The sequence below is a fragment of the Silurus aristotelis genome (assembly GCF_946808225.1).
Source record: "Silurus aristotelis genome assembly, chromosome: 8".
Taxonomy (NCBI): domain Eukaryota; kingdom Metazoa; phylum Chordata; class Actinopteri; order Siluriformes; family Siluridae; genus Silurus; species Silurus aristotelis.
Genome location: NC_139581.1, coordinates 29,992,793 through 30,017,002, shown reverse-complemented (window position 1 = coordinate 30,017,002; position 24,210 = coordinate 29,992,793). Strand labels below are relative to the sequence as shown.

The 24,210-nt window shown below is 42.3% G+C and overlaps 2 protein-coding genes across 3 annotated transcripts in view; one reads left to right on the top strand and one right to left on the bottom strand.

The window, feature by feature from the left end:
- LOC310730257 (T-cell surface glycoprotein CD3 gamma chain) overlaps positions 1 to 24,210 on the bottom strand; it is a 383,983-nt gene that overhangs the window by 112,794 nt on the left and 246,979 nt on the right. The gene's annotated exons all lie outside the window — the stretch shown is intronic.
- lsamp (limbic system associated membrane protein) overlaps positions 1 to 24,210 on the top strand; it is a 530,554-nt gene that overhangs the window by 367,376 nt on the left and 138,968 nt on the right. The gene's annotated exons all lie outside the window — the stretch shown is intronic.

Below are 24,210 nucleotides of genomic sequence, written 5' to 3'. Positions count from 1 at the left end.
TCTGAGTTTCACTCATCTTCTAATCCTGAAGCATCTGTCTTCCATAAGAAATCTAATACCACTAATCTTGATAATTGGGTCCTTAAATTCTAAAGTATCCTTATCAGGTCCAGGGCGTATTTCCAGTCGACTTTTTTTTACATTATAGATCTTGTAATGTCCAGCATGTTGTGAATGAAGATCACCGAGCTCATTTCGGCAGACCGTATAGCTTCACCCATAAAAATGACCAGAGTTGGGTTGAAATTAGCGATGTGTGTGTGTGACTGATGCAAGCAGAGCTGAGGCTTTTTGCTTGGTTCCAGCAGGGTTAAGTGGATTATAAAGCCCTGTGGTTATCCTGTCAGCTGTGACCAACTGCGGCAAAGAGGATTTCAAAGCGTTTGTTCACTCAGTGCCACGTGCACACGTTGCATTTGTTTGTCACATCTAAGGTGACAAATTATCGCTCTACAATGTATGCCTCATCAAAGCGCATAATCTGAGCGGATATTATTGTGATTTCGAACACCAAATGGGGAAGACTGTCTAAAGATATTAATGATGATGAATTGGATTACGATGTCAATCTCTGGGCCGTTTTCAGGTTTTAATCATAATAGCTATTTGGCCTACAGTGTTGGCATTTTAAACTGCAGCATAATGATAGCGATCGTGCCGATGGCCGCGAAAAGGCGATGACGGAAGGACTGGAATAAGCTCTGTCAGGAATCAGCAGGACACTATGCATGGCCAGATTATTTTGTCAGAAATCACAGGTGAGTGGGTAAGTGAGGACCCAAATGCAGGATGCCACAGGAGTAAGGTAAAAACAGGCGTTAATAAAGAAACACTGAGCAATGGGGCAAGGGAAAAACACAGTCCAAAAAAACAGTCCAGGGTCTATAACATAGGCAAACAGGGCGATGCAGGGAAGACCAAACCAAAGCCAAAAAAACTATTCAAAAAATCCAAAACCGGCAAACAGAACAATATAGGCAGGGCAAAAAAATTTAAACGTCAAAACAGAAGTCCAAACCGGGTACTCTGGAGGCAGGGCAGAGCAGAGCAGGGGTCAGGAACAGAATCCAGAGCAGGCAGGCAGGAAAATCCTGGGGCACGAGGAAAGTCGGGTGCCTGTGGCAGACACAGCAGGACTTAAGGTGAACTGCCACAGGGAAAACACGCCTTGCAGGCGTGGAGCGAGCCTCCAGGTGGATGCCCCAAGCACTTTCTGGCCGATGTGATGAGGCGGTATATCCGTTCAACTGGTTATTACACAATATGTGGCCGCTCCATAGTCCCGGTACTTCTGTTCTGACCACGTGATTTACCACATCTCAGATTTTATCACGGACATCAGATTAGAACAAAGAGCAAACGTGAAATTCTTTATGAAACTGGCCAAATCTGCCACAGAGAAGTTTGACACGACATACGTTTGATGATGCAACTACGCATTCGAAGTGATTTAAGCGCAAGAATAGAAGATTATCATACCGAAAGATGACAAGATGATAACAGTTATGCACGAGCCACACGATCTTACTTCCGTACCCACACTACTCGGCAGATTTGGCTCCTGCGGACTTCACCCTGTTCCCGAAGATGAAGATCCGGCTCGCCGTTTTGACACCATTACAGACATTCGGCGCGAATCGCAAAAGGTGCTTGAAAACTAGCACATTCCAGAAGAAGGCTGGGGGCGCTGTATTGCAGTGGAAGGGGATTATTTTGAAGTTGATAATGTCTAAATGTAGATAAATAAAGTCTTGTAAACGGAGCACGTCTCCAACCTTTTTGATACCACCTCATACATTCTGACATTTGCAAAGGGGTTAAATTTTTTTTAGATTATTTGCAAATAAAGGACAATCTGTGAACTGTGTCATCAGTGTGACGGCTGACACAGTCGCTATCGTTCCCCATCAGCAGGGAAGCGGAGATAAAAATACAGCTGTCGTTATCACGTCCTGCCTAGCTGCGAAGGCATCGCTTTCAGTGGGAAATCGATTGCCGTTGTAGTTTTTTTCTTTTTTTGTGCCTGTAAACGCGACGGCAACGCAAATGACATGGCGTTCGGCTCGGTACAGCTCAATTAGACACGCACACAAAATGGTGCTAATGAAAATGATGCGATTAGGAGCACTTTAATTTGAGCAAAGCGTTTTGGGAGGATTAGTGCAGGCTACTGGGGAAAGGCAACAACAGGAAATGAGGGGTGATTATTTATTTATATAGGATATATGCATGTGTGTATGTGTGTGTGTAGCTGTTTTCATTCTCACATCTGGAGCTGAGATTATTTCTAATCTACAGTGCTTTGATTTGACCCTATCCCAGGTCAGGGTTTCAGAAGGGATGCTTTGACCTATAAAGTGTTTGGTTTGTTTAAATGAAACCCTGCTGTGTTCTACCTCACTCAGTGTGGGTTTTTTCCCTTCCTCAGGTGAAAAACATAGCAGTCAAACTTGGGTCCAAGAGCATTTCAGTCGAGGTGGTCTTTTGGAAGCAGATCCACTTTGTATCAACTCGTATAGTAAAGGAGAAATGATAACGTGCTTTAAAAATACCATAAAAGATCCATGAGGTAGTTAAGGTTCTTTTATAGTCAGAAGGTTGGGGTTCAAGCCCCTGTTTTCGTCAAGCTGACACTCATGGGGCCCTTGAGCCAGGCCCCTTAACCCTCTGTGCTCCAGGGGCGCTGTATCGTGTTTTTCTGCCTAATAAATCTTTTTTATTGTTATTCATTAATTAATCAATTTAGCTTCTTCTAATTGTTTATTGCTATTTAATGACGTCGAACCGAAAAATCCGAAATCTAAATAAAACATAACAAATCAATTTCACTCAAAGTCACATATTTCTGATTCATTCCATCCTTAAATGCTGATTCTTACATGGACAACGACAAAACATCCGACTGAAAAAAAAAACCCCAATCATAGCATTAGCGAGCCTGACTACAACGTACATCCTGCACTGGAGGCAAAGGTCACGTTGTCCACAGAACACTGACTGACTATTAACAAATTCATTCTACCATAAAGCCGTGCTTATATTGCATACAAGCTTTTGATTCCCCGTCTCGTGACCTCTTGTGGGCAGGCAGCGATTCGGGTGACATCGAAAATGTAAACGTCTTTTAATTCTTTTAGCGGTGAGTCATTTTCTACTGAAGCTGTTATTGTGGGAATCAAACAGAGAGGCATAGAGGGCGAGAGGGGAAAAGCTTGACGCATTCAAAGCTGGATCAGTCGGCTGTAAAGCCCCGATTCTCCAAATTTACGTAATGTTCTGGCTCAACAGAGGCCTAAATGGATCTTCGACAGTCCTGTGACAGATGAGGTGCGTCTCCACATGCACAGCAGCGAACCGAATTCCTGAAATGACTTTGCTAGCTAGCGAACGCCACAGGGCTTTTTATTGGAGACACCTGACCTTTTTGAACATTTTAGTCTTCATTCCCAGTTATAATAACCTCCAATCTTCTATGAAAATGTTCTGTTAGATTTTGGAGATACTGATATAGGTGAGGTGAGAAGGGCCTGGGGGGTGCAGCAGGGGCAGATCTACCAAATGCCACCCCAGCACTGGTTTTCCGTTGTATAAAAATTAAAAGTAATCAGTTTCCAGGACCGGGGAGTGGTGGCTCCAGCGGTTAGGGCGCTGGGTTACCGATCGGAAGGTCGGGGGTTCAAGCCCCGGTATCGCCAAGCTGCCACTCTTGGGCCCTTGAGCAAGGCCCTTAACCCTTACGAGAAAAATAAATCAAGGACTGTGACGTCGGAGCGTCGTGGGGCCGCCTTCCCGTGGGCTCACCACCTGCAGGAGGGACCGTAATGGACCGGTGCTGAGAGGATTGGGCAGCAGTCGAAGGCGGGGGCCTTGACAGCCCGATCCCTGAACACGGAGAAGTGTCTGGGGAATCTGCTTAGACTGCTGCCCCCGTGACCCGAATTACGGATAAGAGGGAGAAGATGAAATGAAAAAAATAAAGTTTCCAGGACCGATTAACAGCAGCGGAGCTTCGATGTAATGACAAAATAAACAAACGCACGGAAATAATGGCAAGAAATCTCGGCTTTCTATTAAACCGTGGTCCAAACAAACGACTCTCGAGATTCTCTGCTTTGTTTTATTTATTTAATTCTGGTCTGGTCTCGATCCCGGAGCATTCGTATAAACGAGTATTATATGTATATTATACATTATTATAGATCATATTGAGGAGATCTTCACATGTTCACAGTAAACAGTTAAACTCTGAATTAAATGTGGTTCATGTGCATTTGTTACGTGTTTTCGTATGAAGTAAATCAGTACTTCATTCCTTGAATCCACAAGAATCTTGCCAGGATGCATGCTTGAGTGTAGCCACCCCAAAAATACATTTCTAGATCCGCCCCTGGTCAAGAGATAGCAAGAGATCTTTCATTCCAACCAATGTGAAGCAAATCTTTGTGCACAGGGGCATCACGTTTGGGTCTGCTAGTTTTAACGCATCATGCTAGTGCATGCTATACAATCGTATGTTTGAAAAAAACACTCTGTTCTAGTTATCTTCTGTGTTTTCTACAACCTATGTGTGGGTCTAATAGACCGTGGCAGTTCAAAAACAGCAGTAGACTCCATCTAGAGTGTCTGCGTGACAGGGTGTAATTCCCCCGGTGCGTTCTGCTTTTCAGCGTCATCTATCACCGAAGCCCACGTGCATCTGATGAAGAAATCCTGTTCTTGAGTTTGCGATCCTTAAGCAGGTTGGTTCAACCAGCCCCGATTGTCGTACTCCGTTTCATCGTCTCCTGTCAGCATATTTTCGAGTAGTCCAGCCGTGAAGTGTTTGAAATGCACGTAACACGGCACTGTTGAATCTCTCGGCTCGAACGAAGTCATTTTCTACGCCGCCATCTCTGACAGTAGGGCAGCCGCAAATCACAGGTTTGTGTTATTTAATGCGCTCTTTCAAAGTACGATATTGTTTCCATAGTTACGGCTCATGCACAGGGATTTGTAAGGCAGAAAGTCTTTTCAGAAAATGACTGAAAATGGGTGTAGTGTGTAATCCGTGATGCACTGATATGATTTATAGGTAATTATGGAAGGAGTCTCCAGTGAGAGGGTTGCCTTGTAAATCAGATATAAAAGAGCTGTAATGAAGGATGGTAAGGGAATGGTTTTATATAACACAAGATTGCATATACGAGGTGGTATCAAAAGGGTTAGGGTTAGGGTTAGCCTTCTAAATAGCCTTCTAAATAGTCCGCTTGCACAGCAATGTGGTGCCCCAGTGTTCTTCTGGAACGTGCCGGATCTGTGTAAAAAAAACAAAAACAAAAAAAAAACGCAGAGCCGGCTCTTCATCTCCGGGAAGAGGGCAAAGTCCTGCTGCAGCCAAATTTGGCAAATAGAATGAGTGCGGAAGTGAGATCATGTGGATTGTTCTCCTACCATCATCGATTTCGACATTTTCAGGGGTCAATCCTCGTTCCTGATCTCTCGTCTCCTTCCTGCGATGTTCTTCCGCTCTCCCACTCAGAATACCTTCACTGACTCGTTGCAGCATCGCTTGACCGTATGTCGAACGTATGCCGTGTCAAATGTCTGTTTGGCAGATTTGTCCAGTTTCATGCAGAATTTCATGTTTGCTCTTTGTTCTAACTTGATGAAATCGCAAACCTTATAACATGTGAAACTTTTTGATACCACCTCATAACTGGATAAAAGTTCATGTTGCCTTTTAGTCCTAAAGCAGGCAACAAATGCACAGAACTCGATAGAGTTTTTGGACCTGCATTTACATCTCTGCCCTTATTTCCTGTCATTTGTCTTCACGTTTGTCTGAGCTTGGAATGGAAGATGTATATAAAGATGCATCATGGTGACTAAACAAGCAAAATGAGTCACGACAGACAACCTATGTGCTCACAATCCCAAGATATCTCAGAAATAGCTCTCGCCTTCCACACTCTGTGCTTTCCTTCCCTTCCATGCTCCTCAACCACCTCTTAGTCTGACTACACCCCTGCGGTTCTCTAATTGAGTGTTATTGTCACCCTCTCTCATCCCACTCTCAGGTTGGCAGAACTTCTTCCACCTGCAACCGCAGAGGATTGTGAGAGGTTTAGCAAAATCTCACTCCCAAAGGAAATTTTTCCCTCCTGACAACCATGTTAGGATTTTTTCAACCCATTTTTATAGACATCGACTAGGGTCTGCAGTTGAAAGTCACAAGATGGTCCATCATGCTGGATCTGTTCGTTCTTTAAAACGTATATACGATATACGATTCAGTGTCTCCCTGTGGCCTTTGTGCTTCTACAAATTCCTCAGATGGTGACCTTTTCTCAAGTAGATCCATGCAAATGGAAGTATTACAGAATACAATGTTTGACATGTAGTTGATTAAGAAACGAATCAAATAATAAAATAAACATTTATGTCTCGAACAAGTACATCGCCGTGGGCTGATTCCTGTTTTGATTCCACTTTGGCTTGTTGCTTTTACAACACAACACCTGCTAAGAATCGTATCCCAAATGTTGGTTCTGAATGTCGGCCATGTTTGGCTCGTAGTTCGTCTCTCAATCTGCTGGGTTTCAGATAAAATGCTCATCACAATCAATCACACTGAAGTGAACATGCCTCCCTCCTGCTGTCAAGCTGCACACTTTTGCTAATTAAGCTGCTTCAGCATTCGAAGATGCTCTAAGACAAATCTATCTTAGTCTCTGCGTCGCTTCATGCCCCGCCTACACGACACAGAGTGACGGCAGTATGGGGTGTGCAATTAAGGGTGCTAACCAGAAAGTTCAAGCTTCACCACAGTCTCTGTGGGGGCCCTGAGCAAGGCCCTAAACCCAATTTGCTCCAGGAGTACCTCAACATGGATGAGCTTCCACACTGAAAAGATTGAAATATGTTGTGTGTTATTTTCACAAAAATCAGGATCTTGAAGGTAGCAATCTGAATTTCTATTTCGTATTTTGTATTCCGGGATTGAAAAAGCTCAATTGAACCTAATGTTGTAGAGGGGGGGGGGGGGAGGTCTCAGGATCAGGCCCTTGATGGAAATGTGTTAGCATTCAAAAGAAATTTATCTCAGGCAACAGTCATGGAAATGTTTAATAGCAAAATGCGCCCACAAGAACACCAACAAAATAGAAGTCTGTTTTGCAAGATATAAGCCCAAAGTGGGAGGATGATATCGCCAATCTCAACCCTTAATCAAACGAGGAACCTCTCAGAGAAGATCGCGGGCGCTGATCATACGCCATATATTCTATATAATATATTACTTTCCAAAGTCAGGAGCATCAGATCACAAACTTTTACCTGCGTCTCACTTGTCCTTTAATGTCCTTGTAAGCCATTTATCCGGTTCCGCGATTAATTTCATTTTCCTGCATCCTCACCGGCTTTTCCGCCGATGCGTCACGATCTATGTTTGCGCCACACGCTTAGAGAAATAGATCTAATATCTTTGTTGGAGCTTTCCAATTAAAATGGTAATTTAAAAGATGAGGGGAAAGGGCACTGAGGTGCGGGAGCATTCACAACCCCGAATGGTATTGCAGTGCAAGGAAACATGTGGTTAAAAAGCCCTCGCATACAAACACACATACACACAAACAGTAAAAATGGTGTTCACTCAGTCATGGCCATCTCACACACACAGCTCCGGCTCTGTAGTCACACTAATGAAAAGCTGAGACAAGCTGAACTCTCTGGAGGCTAAATGGAGTTTAAAAGAAGAATAATTTCGCAAGGTGATCATTATTACAGCGCTGAAAGTCAGAGAAAGTGAAAAGTTCATTGCTCCGAAAAAGCAAAAGAGCAAACGAGTTTCTGCTTTTGCTCAACATTTTCCAGTGAACGTTTTGAATCGATGAGAAGGCCGACGCAAATGGTAGACTCGGAGCTCAGGGGCAATAAGACTCGGAGCGACATTAGAGACTCGGGTTGTTCGAGATTCAGGAGAAGATCAGAGAAATTCAGCGTTGTGGCGCTGATGCCAGGTTTAGCTTTAAAGCTTTGGTCGCTGATCTGTTTGAGCAGCGGGGAGAAAAACTAGACGGACTAAAGAACTAAAGTGCTGCTGCATCGCTCTTTCAAGGTGCAGATGAAACGAGGTCTAAATCCCACGACGTAGGAATCAGGGGCATTTTGGGCACCGAAGTGATAAAGAAACCTGACGTGTTTGATGGAGCCCAGAATTTCCATCAAATCCATTATAAACACGAATCAAAACAAGGAAAGTGGATTTTCGCTTTAACTTCAAGAAGTATATCGAACAAACTATACATTCCATGACTTTCTATTAGTTTGTTCACAATAATATGATCAGTAGTTATACATATTCAAACTGGAACTGCTAGAGATTCCCTGGGGATTTGTCAAAAGAACGTTATTTTCACTATTGTTTTCGTTGCTGTGGTACAGGGGTTATTTCTATTCCACCCTCCAATCAGGAAGCTTTAACCCCACACCTTATAAATGATCAAATAAAAAATAAAATGGTTAAACACAATGAATAATCATTGCAAAATTGCCTAAATTGAAATATATAAACATATAATGTATATTAAACCTCAGCAGAAAAACAAATAAATATTTTAAATGAGCCAGGGGTGCTCACTGGCACCCCCAGCTGGCTGTGCCCTAGGAGACCGCCCAGTTTGCCTATGCCTTGAAACAGTTGTGGACTCCGGACTTTTAGTTTTGAACATCCAATTCGACGTTTAGTCTTGTTAATGTGTGAGATTAATTCAGCCACGAAGGTGTTAGTAAAGCCAGGTACTGATGTAGGTGAGGAGATCTAGGGTGCAGCGTTCACATTCATCCCAAAGGTGTTCAATAGAGGTAAGATCTTCCACTCCAACCCATCTCCAAGGCACAAGGGCATTGTCAAATTCTTTTCTGCATCCAAAAATGTCCTATACAACTGTGGTTCTCTAATTTTGTGGTAACAGTATGAAGAAGAAGAAGAAGGAGAAGAAGATATGGCTGGAGAGGTCTGATGTCTCAATACTTTGGCAATATTGTGTATTCTGGAGCTTTTTCAGAGAGAGCTTTATTCAGTAGAGAATGCAGCAGAATTAGATTATGGTGTGATGCGATTCTCCTCCTGATGCCATGATTATCTGGAAGTTAATGACCCGTCATCTTTGCGATTACCTCCAGACTTTGTTCCCAACACAGCATTTTTACTGATCCGTCGCAAGCAGTTCTTTTCCGGATTTTTTTTGCTGTTGTTGCTGGGGGTGCTGGTGGTGGTGGTGGTGGTGGGGGTGTTATTTGATGCTGCAGGGGTAAACGTCATATGTAGGCTTCTTGTGTAATCAATAAGACAAACAAAACGATTAATCTCGTCTTTATAGACTCGTAATACTTTATAGACTCGGGTTGAAACTGTACTATCGCCAATGGGCTCAATGCCCTGTTCAGGCAAGGGCATTATGGGAAATGTTGATGAAAGCTTTCGCCTCATCCAAGCATATAGAAAGGAAGGAGAGGAAGAAGAGAGAAATAGAGAGTGAGAGAATTTGCAATAGATCCACAGAGGAAGATAGAGAAATAGAGATAGCAAGAGCGAGATAGGATGAAGCGAGGAAAGCTTCTGGCATTATTCATTGTGACAGTATTTATTTCTTTACTTGTTTGCTTATCTTTTTTGGAGAGCTGTGTTGTTTATATGCTCACGGCGGAAATTAATCTCTGTTTACATTGGAGAGAAGCCCAGGACATTCCGGGCGCCTGCGCTAACGTCGTTACCGAAACTCGGTAAAAACAACAATTTAGACCTAACCTTCAAACAGATTCAAGGGTTCAATTATTTGCTTGTTTGATTGCCTCGCTCATGGAAGAAGCGTTTCTGTGGCGCGAATTAGACTTTCAAAAGCATTTACTTGCATTAGCTTTTCATACAAAAACAGCTTGTTTGTTGGGGGGGGGGGGGGTAATTTCATGCCACTTTATCACTGAGAATGCCGTTCATTTAGGTGACAATTCAAAATTAACTGAATAGAACCAGAGGTGGGATTTTTCCATCTGTCTTTTATTAACAGCTTTTGATAATGAATGCTGGGAGTTTTATCGCCCTCGCTTACCTGTCCAGGAGTCATCACCGACAGCTAGGTTCAAACCTGTAGCTCATTGTAGAACCATATCCCATTCGTATCCCAATCTCTTCCCACCCCCTAAACTGAGCCTCCAGCTCACTGACTTCCCAACATCATCATCATCATAATCATCATCATCATCAGTGCATCCACCTGTTCCTCATTAAGTGCTCATTTTCCAAAATGAATAAATACTCACCTTCAGCAGATGAACTTTATGAAGTCTTGCCAGTTATTCTCTAACATGCTGTCCGGGAGCTGGTAACAATTACGCAATTCTGTCCGCAAATGAATTGGATTACGCTACAATCCTGTTGGTGCTGAAGTATCGGAACCAGCTATATTTTTTGGTTCTCCCAGAACTGTAAATCGCAAATTTAAAGGCACGCATTTGCACTGGATGTGTTTGGATGCTGCATGAAATCATCCATTCATTTTAATGGATGATGCCCTTGTGCACAAACCCAGCTCCATGAAGATATGCTTTGCATGGGTGATGTGGAAGATGTCCTGCTACAGGTCTACAACCCTATTGAACACCTTTAGGATGAATGAGAATGCTGACTGCACCCCAGGACTCCTCACCTTCTCAACTACACCAGTACCTGATTTTAGTAGCACACCAGTGGCTGAATGAGCACAAATTTCCACAAGCGCTCTCCAAAATTTAGGGGAGTAGAGAGTGGAGTAACTTAAAAGGTCAAATTCAATGCAATATGAATAATTGTAATGCATCTTCTGGTACTATAGTAACCTTTTATACAGGAATTTGTACAAATACTGGTTTTATAAAGTTTATTCACTTTATATTTGTTCAATTTCCTGGTATCTACTCACTAGGGTCTCTTCCATAGCTATCATGTTACTGAGAAACCATACAGGGTAAACAGCTCTGTCAGATCTTCAGAACTTATTCCAAAGTGCAAGCTGTGTTTCCTTTACCAGCACTGTTTATGTTGGGACATTTTCTGGACGGGACAATGATGTTCAGGGGGAAGGGAATGTTTTCTTGCTTTCTCTGGTGATGCTGAAGCTTATTGCTGGGAGGATTTAACGTCCCAGTGAAGTCAGTGTAGGAGTCTGATCTCAGCCTCAAACCACTAATCCATCATGCTTTTATTTATCACTGCTGTCATCCGGAGTAATCCGGATCCTCCTGTTCAGAGCCCTCCCTGTCCCATTCTAACAAGGCTTTGCAGTATGGAGAAGATTATTTTGCCCTAAAGGCAGAATGATGCAGTGGGGAAGCCGTTGACTTGATGGTGTATAGGTGTAATGAACAAAATGGTGCAAAAAGTGGTGCATTGCTTGTATTCCGGGGTATCAAGGGGCGCCTCTGTCCACCATATCCATATGATGCTTTTTCCCAGATTTGGACGCACACAGTTGTATAGAAGGTCTTGGTATGATGAAGCAGGATGTCAAAGGAACTGGTGGGAAGAAACTCAAACAGACATACAGAGCCCTGACCCCTCAACCCCTTTGGGAATCAATGTCCCAGTCTTTCCAAGAAGGCAACTGGAGATGGTTTGGTGGTTACGAGTTTGGACCAAACATCATCAGTTTGAATCTCAGCCACACCAAATTGGGCCCCTGAGCAAGGCCCTTAACCCCATAGCTGCTCAGCTGAATGAATGAGATAAATGGAATAAAGTGACTGCTAGGGGTGAACGGGACACAAAATTCACGGTTTGTTGCGTACCTCGGTTTTTGCGGAATTATGCGGAATTGTCAGGATTTTCTTCTTTTAAGAGAAATTCCAGTAGCTGGACATAAAATGATAAACAATCCGTATTGCTAGACTGTCCTGAAAACAGAAGAGGGCGCTCAAAGCAGCGCACTACAAATCGTATTTCCAGTAAGGATTGAGTAGCCACAGTGACACTGCGCTAACTCTAGTTCCTTTTTTTATTGGCATTGTTGTGTATGTTTTCAAGTTTAATAATAGAAAATTAACAATACTTAAATTTCAAAGCAGAGACTAAACAAACGTAATATGTTCCACATGTAAAAAGGACAGCAAAGCCCGGTACTGACGAAGTTCAGTTTGAATACGTGTACCGTTACACACCTAGCATCTGCCAAAATGGAGTAAAGAGGTTATTGGTAGTGTAAATCTGGAACGGAAGCTTCAGCAAGCACATATGATGGATTTTAATAGCTGTCTGTCTGTATACTTCTGCCAAAAGCATATATGTGATGTTTTATTATTCCAACAGCACCATTAATCTCAGACTCGTTTGAAGTTCTAAGCGAATTTCTCTTATTGTTTGGTAAAGTTGGCGCCCGGTGTGTGTTTTTCACCCCTAGTTGTCAGCGCTACTGATTGTCCCCAATATGAATCGGTGCCTGGAATGGAATTGAGCTGTTTTCTGCACAACTAGGTCAGAAGTCTGGGACACGGACAGCCGAAAGGGAGGAGGGGACGGAAATGCACAGCTTGGGGCGTCTGATTGAATGTGGCCATGGATTGGATCCGATCAATCCCAATAAGTCTTGCGCCATGTCTCATATGCGGCTGTGAGAAGCAGGAGTGCGGAGATGAGCGCCGCCAGGCCCAAATCTGATTTACTGAAAAGCGGGAGAAGCATAATGCTATTAGACAGCTCGAAATGAATGACAGAGCAAGGAGGGGAAGAAATCGAGAAAAAAGGGGAGGTGAAAGAAAGGGCAATGGAGGAGAGAGGGATAAAGAGAGAGAGAGTGAGAAAAGAAAGGAATTATGTGCAATGACCAAGCTCTGGATTTCAGAATAGATTGATTTTGAAAATACGCGTTTTTTGGATTTTAATCCCTGAACTCATCCCACGAAAAAAGTTCTGGAAAACGTAAAGAAAATCCGTCGCTCAGCTTTCAGAAGTCAAACTTATACCGAACATTTATATCAAAGAGACATCATAATCCAGATCAAAGGACGATTGAGATCAGATCTACACTCTTATTAAAGCCAGACCCTAAAACATCCTGAAATCAGACACACTCACAACATGAAATCCGATCCAAACACAGCCTGAAATCAGATCCAAACACAGCCTGAAATCTGATCCACTCACAACCTGAAATCAGTTTCACACAGAACCTGAATTCCGATCCAAACACAATCTGAAATCTGATCCAAACAAAAACTGAAATCAGACCCACTCACAACCTGAAATCTGATCCAAAAACAGCCTGAAATCTAATACACTTTCAACTTAAAATCCAATCAACACACAATACAGCCTAAAGTCACATCAACAAACAAGCTGAAATCTGATCCAAACACAACCTGAAATCAGACCCACTCACAACCCGGAATACAACACAAACACCACTCAGATCTAATATTCACACAGAGATCAGATCCAGATCCAACACACAGCTCGACCAGAATCAGAGCCTGAGACCAGATTCAGAACCTGAGACCAGATTCAGAACCTGGGACCAGAGTTTGAAACCAGAACCAGAACCTAAATCTCAGACGTCACTCATCACAGCACACGAGCAAAGAGAAGAAACTCTGCTGTAAATGTTTTAATGCTGAATGTCAAATTAACAGCTTTCATGTCTATTGTTAGCGGCTAATGAGACCAACTGCCACTGTTACCACGGTGACACTCGCCAAGCCAACAGGAGAAGCTGTGCACACTGTAGTGTGTGTGTGTGTGTGTGTGTGTGTGTGTGTGTGTGTGTGTGTGTGTGTGTGTGTGTGTCATCGCCCACGATTTGGCTACACATTGAACCCATTTTGGAGAAGGTTTTGCCTGTGTATGTGTGTGTGTGTTTGTGTGTGATGCAGCAGGTTAAGTGAAGCATAATGTGGCACTCCACAAATAAGTGTTTCAGTCCTACACTTTTAGACACGTGCTCACACTGATGCAGAAGTGTGTGTGTGTGTGTGTGTGTGTGTGTGTGTGTGTGTGTGTGTGTGTGTGTGTGTGTGTAGGCATTAGTTAGTTTGATGTATACTGAGGTTTAGCTCAGTATAAACTCTATCACATATTATATTATGTGTTGTGGATTTATGTGTGTGTGTGTGTGTGTGTGTGTGTGTGTGTGTGTGTGTGTGTGTGTGTGTGTGTGTGTGTATGTTGTGACCTATTCATGCTGCCATCCCAACAGAGATTATGCTGACCTACATGGTAGCTGTATTGAATTAATCTGCTATGGCCCAGGGCTCCGTTTGCTTTATTGGGTTTTTGTGTGTGTGTGTGTGTGTGTGTGTGTGTGTGTGTGTGTGTGTGTGTGTGTGTGTGTGTGTGTGTGTGTGTGTGTGTGTGTGTGTGTGTGAAATAGATCAGTGCCTCTGATCTGCTTTGAATGGATTTAGTTTCCGGTTAATGACCTTCTCAGAAACTGCATACATTCCTGCTGGAGAAAACACACACACACACAAACACACCATTAGCCCACTAACACTAACCCCATTAATCATTACCCTACTTACCCCAAACTCATTAACTATTACCCCATTAACCCTACCCATGATCCTACCCTTACTAACCCTGATCCCAACCCTAAACCTGATTCTACCCTCACTAACCCTGATCCTAACCCTAAACCTGATCCTACCCTCACTAACCATGATCCTAACCCTACCCCTGATACTAACCTTAATCCTGATCCTACCCTCACTAACCCTGATCCTAACCCTACCCCTAATCCTAACCTTAATCCTGATCCTAACCCTGATCCTACCCCTAAACCTGATCCTACTCTCACTAACCCTGATCCTACCCTCACTGACCCTGATCCTAACCCTACCCCTGATCCTAACCCTGATCCTACCCTCACTAACCCGGATCCTAACCCTAAACCGGATCCTACCCTCACTAACCCTGATCCTAACCCTAAACCTGACTCTACCCTCACTAACCCTGATCCTACACTCACTAACCCTACTCTTGATCCTACCCTCACTGACCCTGATCCTACCCTCACTAACCCTAACCCTAAAACTACCCTTACTACACCCTAAACCCACCATCAATAACCCTTATCCTAACCCTGATCCTCTCCTCACTAACCCTGATCCTAATCCTGAACCTCTCCTCACTAACCCTGATCCTAACCCTAAACCTGATCCTACCCTCACTAACCCTGATCCTACCCTCACTAACCCTGATCCTAACCCTACCCCTGATCCTAACCTTAATCCTGATCCTACCCCTTATCCTACCCTCACTGACCCTGATCCTAACCCTGATCCTACCCTTACTAACCCTGATCCTAACCCTAAACCTGACTCTACCCTCACTGACCCTGATCCTACCCTCACTAACCCTAACCCTAAAACTACCCTTACTACACCCTGATCCCACCATCAATAACCCTGATCCTAACCCTGATCCTCTCCTCACTAACCCTGATCCTAATCCTGATCCTCTCCTCACTAATCCTGATCCTCTCCTCACTAACCCTGATCCTACCCTCACTAACCCTGATCCTAACCCTCACGCACCCTGATCCGAACCTTAACCCTGATCCTACCCTCACTAACCCTGATCCCACCATCAATAACCCTGATCCTAAACCTGATCCCTCCCTCACTAAACTGGATCCTATCCTTACTAACCCTGATCCTACCCTCACTAACCCTAACCCTAAAACTACCCTTACTACACCCTGATCCCACCATCAATAACCCTGATCCTAACCCTGATCCTCTCCTCACTAACCCTGATCCTAATCCTGATCCTCTCCTCACTAACCCTGATCCTACCCTCACTAACCCTGATCCTAACCCTCATGCACCCTGATCCGAACCTTAACCCTGATCCTACTCTCACTAACCCTGATCCCACCATCAATAACCCTGATCCTAAACCTGATCCCTCCCTCACTAAACTGGATCCTATTCTTACTTACCCTGATCCTAATCCTGATCCTTTCCTCACTAACCCTGATCCTAACCCTAAACCTGATCCTACCCTCACTAACCCTGATCCTACCCTCACTAACCCTGATCCTAACCCTACCCCTGATTCTAACCTTAATCCTGATCCTACCCCTTATCCTACCCTCACTGACCCTGATAGTAACCCTGATCCTACCCTTACTAACCCGGATCCTAACCCTAAACCGGATCCTACCCTCACTAACCCTGATCCTAACCCTAAACCTGACTCTACCCTCACTGACCCTGATCCTACCCTCACTAACCCTAACCCTAAAACTACCCTTACTACACCCTGATCCCACCATCAATAACCCTGATCCTAACCCTGATCCTCTCCTCACTAACCCTGATCCTAATCCTGATCCTCTCCTCACTAACCCTGATCCTAATCCTGATTCTCTCCTCACTAACCCTGATCCTACCCTCACTAACCCTGATCCTAACCCTCATGCACCCTGATCCGAACCTTAACCCTGATCCTACCCTCACTAACCCTGATCCCACCATCAATAACCCTGATCCTAAACCTGATCCCTCCCTCACTAAACTGGATCCTATCCTTACTAACCCTGATCCTAATCCTGATCCTTTCCTCACTAACCCTGATCCTAACCCTAAACCTGATCCTACCCTCACTAACCCTGATCCTACCCTCACTAACCCTGATCCTAACCCTGATCCTACCCTCACTAAAACTGATCTTAATTTCAATGACCTGGATCCTAACTCTGATCCCAACCTCACTAACCTTGATCCTGTGTGTGTGTGTGTGTGTGTGTGTGTGTGTGTGTGTGTGTGTGTGTGTGTGTGTGTGTGTGTGTGTGTGTGAGATTGTAGGTTCAGAAGAAGGTTTATTTCTGTGTGTGAGGTTATTGATGGAAGCCTGGCTGTGGTAGGATTGTGGATGGAATAGTGATAAGTGAGAGTGGAATCTGAGAAGGTTGTTTTTCACCAGGAGCACCAGAGGGACCACGCAGAGTCTGATCTTTCTCTCTTTATCCTTCTATCTCTCTTTCTCTTTTCTGTCTCATGCCATTTCTAACCCACACTAATGGATGCGCCGTTGATCACACACACTTTCTTGCTGACATGCAGTTGTGTTCCCACAAATGGTGCTTATGAAGTATGGAGTGAGAGACAGGAAATAGACGAGAGAAACACACCGGAGACATGAGGAGAAAATGTGATCCACAGCGCAATGCTAAGCTAACTGTATTATTATTATTATTATTATTATTATTATTATTATTATTATTATTATTATTAGTTCACATGTATTTATTTTCTCTCTCTCATAGATAGATAGATAGATAGATAGATAGATAGATAGATAGATAGATAGATAGATAGATAGATATTCTCTCTCTTTCTTTTCCATCTTTTCATCATTTTCTATTTTTTTTCTGTCTATTTTTCATATCTCTGTCACTCTCTCGCTTTCCTTTTTTAAGTGAATCTATCTTTCTCTGAGACAGGAACCCAGTGCAGTCTGTCTTTCGTTCTATCTCTGTCTATCTTTCGCGTTTGCTTGTTCATTTTTTACTACCATTCTGTCCTTCTCTCTCTCTCTCTCTCTCTCTCTCTCTCTCTCTCTCTCTCTCTCTCTCTGTCCCTATATAGATTTAGATTTGGAAATACAGATGTTTATTGATCCTGTGGGGGAAATTATTGCGTTACAGCAGCAGCAGGTTTCACAAACAGCAGTAGGGGGAGAAAAAATAAAATAAATAAAAAACAGAATGTAATCAAATAATTGTAACTCAAATAAATAAATAAATAATTAAATACAATATTGCAGTTGATGCAACATAAAAACACAAAGTGCAAACTGGCAATTTAAAAAGAACGAAAAGAAGAAGAGATCAAACGTGCGAAGTGACAGTGACGGATTTTGCGTGATTGACTGGAGTTTGTTCAGTGACCTGTTGTCCCTCACTGTCTCCAATCTGTCCAGTTTGTGTCTGATTATGTTTCCTGCATCCCTGATAGTAAATCCATCTGTCTCTCTTTCTGTCTCTCTCTCTTCCTGTGGGACAACTCACCAGTACACACTATCTCTCCATTTGTCTTTTTCTTTCTCTTTTTGTCCGTCTTTTCCACCTCTTCCTGTGCAACTTACCGTCTTACTATGTCCATCTCTTTCTGTCTCTTTTATAAGTTCCACTACTTTTATAGCTGTCTTTTCTCTGGTGCTTGTTTCTGTCCCTTCTCAATTCTATATCATTCTCGCGGTCACTTTTTCCCTCTCTCTCTCTCTCTCTCTCTCTCTCTCTCTCTCTCTCTATTGTGAGTCCATCTGTTTCTTTCTTTCGCTTCCTGTGGGACGAGTAACACACAGTCTTTCTGTCCCTTTCTCTTTTACAGTACGTCTTTCTCGTTTCATCTCTCCCGGTCACCATTTGTCTCCTTCTGTCTCTTTTGCTTTCTCTCTTAATCCATTTCTTTATTTCTGCAGCTTTGCCTCTTTCTCCGTCTCTCTACATGTAATATATATAATATGTATATATAGTCTTCAGTAATAGACATGTTACAGTATGATAACGCACACATCTCATCACAGCAGAGTGTAAAGAACTTCAGCTTGTCCTCCGTCTCCGTCTCGTGTCCCCGTCTCGCCTCGTGGTTTCGCTCGCTCGCCCTCGTCTCGTTCGGAATGAACCGCTGATTGAATTGAGACCTGTGTCTCAGCGTGTACACGGTGTACTCTGGACTTCCTGTTGTTTTTCCTTTCAAGATGTTGTTTTTGTTCTTTTCTCGAACGAGGCGAGTTCAGGTCTCGTCTCGTCTCGCATTCATTTGTAAAGACGCGCGAAGACCTGATGTGAAATCGAGCAAACGCCGGAGGACCCGAAGCCCGAATACGACTAATCAGACGGAACAGCAAATGACGGAGGAATGATTTTGCAGACGAACGCTTCCTACTTTTCCTTTATTCGTAATGAAACCGAATCAGGCGACGACGTCGTGAACATCAAACGTTAAAACCGAACCGTTTAAAATTGTCATTTAGTTGATAAACAGGAAACTGTTCAGGAATCAACATTTTTTCAGGACCAAGATGCTACAACACAACACAACACAACACAAGATTTTCTTTACATATAATAATAAATAATATATACGTAATCATCACGTTCTGCTGACAGTGAATTCAAACTCTTTACTAAGAAGCCAATGGAATTATAAAAACACAAATATACTCATAAATATAATATTTAGAACCATTTGTAGGGTTTTTGCAAATGGTGCACTGTTTAATCCGCATGGAAGCAGCAGATATTCATAAATCTGATAAATCAATATTTTTATTATTCTTGGTGTATAGCTGTCAATTTTTTTTCCCATTATAAATATCGAAGAAGGTTGGTGGAAACCTAAATCTAAGATTATGATGAGCTTTTTTGAGCATCCCATTCCACATTTTGTCTTCATTTCCTCTTATTAGAAGCTCCACCAGTCGCTCCTGAAGGTGTTCAACAGGGTTACAGGTCTAAAACAGATCTTCATTGTGCAAAGGGGTCTGGAACAGCTTTGGGTCTCCTATGCTTCGAATGAACCATCCAAAGACGTCTTCTACAATCGTGATCTTCTAACAGTTTGGGGAAGAACCACATACGTCTGGAAACGTCAGGTGTCCCAATACTATTGAATTATATCATGATGTTTGAAGATCTTATGGTGGCTTAAGAATTATGGCGTTTCCGAATGAATTTTTATATTCATATTACTCATTAACATCTACACTGAAAAAAGTTCTACATAGTCTTGTTTTGTCGGGTTGCCAGATTTTGCTTATTTAGGTCTGTAATTTAAAAATGTGTTAAATCATAAAAAATTAAAAAAATAAATTAAAAAAAGTGGGATAGAAGATACAGACTCTTAAACGTCTATCATCCATGAGATCCACCGGATTCCAAAACAGGGCAGATTTACACCAGGATCGAAACCCTAATATTTAAAGATACTTTTCTGTGTTATGGAAACTAAGAGTAAGAAATGTGCAAAAATCTTTAAATGAGTTTTATTGATTGTTTTTATTGCAGTTAAACAGTAATAACTGCGTATTTTGGTGACTGGTTCACTGGGAGCAGCTCTGATTGTAAAGTCTAATAGCAGCAGGAAGAAAAGATCTTCTGTTTCGCTCTTCAGACACTCAGGATGTAACAGTGAAATGACTACGATCTCTGGACTACGCAGTCATGGAACTAGCACACTAACCTAATGGTCGCATGAGTTGCTAACATTTCTGACTATTTCTGACTTTTGCTGGTTTTTACGCTGGTTGTTCTCTGAAGCAGTTTTTTTCTATGGCCTTGGAAAGTCATGACATTTTTATAGCGCCACCCGCAGTACTGGCGCACTCCTACAATGGACCCTGTGAGCTCACATAGGCGAGTTCGACTTTGAGAGAGAGTTTTAGATAAAAAAAAAAACGTCATTCTGTCCGTCTCACACTTTCTTTTTATCTGTGTCTGCCTGTCTGTCACTGTCTTTCTCTTTCTTTCTCTTTTTCTTTTTCGCTTTGTCTTTCTCACTCGCTCAATTCCTTTCTCACTCTGTTTCTTTCTGTCTTTCTCACACATTCTCTTTCTTTCTCTGTCTGCTTCACTCCCTTCCTTTCTTTCTCTCCCTCACTCTGCCACTCACTCTTTCTTTCTACCCTTTCTACTCTTTGTCTCTCACCATTTCTTCCTTTCTCTCCATTTCTTTCCCTCTATGTCTCTCCCTCACTCTTTGTCTCTTTCGTTCTTTAAGTCAAGTCAAGAAGTTTTTATTGTCATTTCCCCCACATATTGCAGACGCAGTTCACAGTGAAATGAGACGACGTTCCTCCAGAACCCTGGTGCTACATAAAACAACACAGAGCTACATAACAGAACACAGAGTTAAGGACTAAAGCAAGTGTCCTCGACCCATAAAGTGCATCCGAGTGCAAACAGTGCAGACAAAAGACAGATCAGACAAAAAAAACCAGTGCAAACTGAATACACAGAATACAAAATAGGGCCGAGCAGTAAACCCTGCTGTATGATGTGATTATACAGTAATGTTTACAGAAGACTATAAACAAGAGAGTATTTGTAAACAGTGTAATACAATTAAATATAAATGTAATACGGTGAATGGATTGAGATGAGTGACGAGTGTGTGTTGAGTTCAGGTTGTACAGTTCAGTAACACACAGTTCAGTGAGTGTGTGTGTGTGTGTGTGTGTGTGTTATGTTCTCTCTCTTTCTCTCTCTCTCTCTCTCTCTCTCTCATATATGCCGATTCATTATGCGCACATCAGCTTCATTTTTCTTTGTACAATGACTGACACTTTGTTTACTTGTTGATTTTGGGGGCGGGGCTTCACCACATACGAGCTCTGATAGTTTTAATAAGGACCCGTTTACAGCAAGACAATTAAAAAAGCTTCTCAGACAATGAAACGCTTCGGGTGACGTGTTCCAGCAGACACGGTGAGCGTCTGTTATTGATATCAGGCTGATTAGCGAGATTATCCAGAGTCGTACGCAGGGTCATTGTTTAGAGAATAAATCTGTCGAGATGCTGTTTTTTTATTTTTTTATTTCTTTAGTGATAAAAAACAATGTGAAGTTCGTAATCCAACTAAACTTGTCCCAGGCGTTCACTTGCTGTCGACTCTAAATCGCTGCAACATAACTTTTCTTACTACTGTGGGTTTTGTGTGTGTGTGTGTGTGTGTGTGTGTGTGTGTGTGTGTGTGTGTGTGTGTGTGTGTGTTTGAGTGAGACAGAGGACCGTTTATAATTCTTGCTGGAGTTCTAAAGTCAGTTGTTGGGGATGAAGGATGAATCATTTGCTAATCAGCCTTTTCATCGCTAATAGATCGCAGAAGGCCACAATATGCAAATGAGCTCTCAAAACAATTCCTTCATGAGTTATTGCAAGTGTGTGTGTGTGTGTGTGTGTGTGTGTGTGTGTGTGTGTGTGTGTGTGAGTTGGGTAGATGGGTGTCTGTGTGAGATCATCCTGAACAGTTTTGGACACTCCAGATGTTTGTTTGTTTGTGTGTATGTATGTGTGAGAGTGTGTGTGTGTATGTATGTGTGTGTGTGTGTGTGTGTGTTTTTGTGTGTGTGTGATGAATCACGGCTGTCACAGAATGTAACAAAAACAGCTCATTTTAGTTCCATTTAGTTTTACACAGTATATTGGTTGTTATTGCGCTGCTGGGATTTGGATGAATGATGTAGTGTGGTGTGGCTCTGATCCAATATAGAACTACAAAAGAAATACTCCGATACACACACACACACACACACACACACACACACAATGTGTACATATGTAATATGTGAGAGAAACGCAGTAGAACAGAGAGCTGCATCACACACAGGATCTCATACAGTAAGAATGTATCATCACTAAAGCAAGAAACCCAATGATCATAATTCAACACGTCTCCTTTCACTGGAGCCACGACTGCACCTCCACTACATCATCTCCAGCAGAAGCGTAGATATTTACCTGCTAGACGGCCCCGGTTTAGCCACCATGAAATCTGTTCGGTTAAAGCTACAGATTCAGACGAAATAAAGTTTATAGTTAAAACTCTGCAGTGATCACAGTGGCCTGGCCTCAAAACAACACATGATGTGACGGCTGAAATCTGATTGGATAGAAGCAGCGCACCTGAGAGAAACACTATGAAATGAAGAGAATGTAGTATTGGGAATAATTTAATACATATTCATGGACAAAAACAAAGTATACAGTAAGTCAGGATTTTTATACAGCCATTAGCCTGACCCTATAAAGAAAAAAAAATTATATATATACATATATATACAGTACAGACCAAAAGTTTGGACACACCTTCTCATTCAAAGAGTTTTCTTTATTTTCATGACTATGAAAATTGTAGATTTACACTGAAGGCATCAAAACTATGAATGAACACATGTGGAATTATATATGGAATTATATACATAACAAAAAAGTGTGAAACAACTGAAAAATGTCATATTGTAGGTTCTTCAAAGTAGCCACCTTTTGCTTTGATTACTGCTTTGCACACTCTTGGCATTCTCTTGATGAGCTTCAAGAGGTAGTCACCTGAAATGGTCTTCCAACAGTCTTGAAGGAGTTCCCCGAGAGATGCTTGGCACTTGTTGGCCCTTTTGCCTTCACTCTGCGGTCCAGCTCACCCCTAAACCATCTCGATTGGGTTCAGGTCCGGTGACTGTGGAGGCCAGGTCATCTGGTGCAGCACCCCATCACTCTCCTTCTTGGTCAAATAGCCCTTGATGCCTTCAGTGTGACTCTACAATTTTCATAGTCATGAAAATAAAGAAAACTCTTTGAATGAGAAGGTGTGTCCAAACGTTTGGTCTGTACTGTATATATATTTACAGAAGAAGTAATGAACCTTGTCTACATATACTCATGGAAAAATAATGAAAACAAATAAATTATAAGGCAAATATAAAATCATATTGATAGAATTCCCAGAGGAAATTAAATCCAGAATAAAGAGACAAAAAAAATGTATCAACATTAAATAAATATACTCAAATATAATACATTATAAATAAGAGGACAATACTATATAAAAATATATATATATATATAATAATTATACTCTACATGCACAGGAGAAAATATCAAATGTCAAATGTTTAGATGCTCCAAAAACAAATATAAATATAAAAAAAAAAATTTAGGGATTTTTTGGGAATGTTTTGAAGACGGCAAGTTTTTAGAGAAGCACCGAGAGCATCAGAAAAATCATCAAAGAGAAACTGAGATCTAGTGAAACATCTTTCTAGAAGAGTGGAGCTTATAATGAAAGCAAATGGAGATTAAATGTGGAATGGGTTCCTCCCCACCACGCTTGTATGTGACTTTCCACAACACTGGTGCTGAAGCAGCGCTGTCCTTTCAGAACTAAGCCAGCAGTACATTCCAGTCACGCTCAGGTCCACAAACCTTTGCACAATTGTGTATGCTTGTGCACCAGTGAGATGGATTGAGTGAAAAAGCTATGCAGGCGATGAAGTGAGAGTGACAGACGGACAGACGGATAGATGGATAGATGGAGGTAAAGGATGTTGAAGCAGACGATACATTTGCGTTTGTTTCCTTCGTTTTTATTTTTTCTTTTGTCTGTCAGGCGTTCCATCAGCCGTCAGCGTAGCACTCGCTTCCCTGTTCGGGGTTTGATAACATAATTTCTTCTCGATTGGACTGACGCACAAAAGTGTG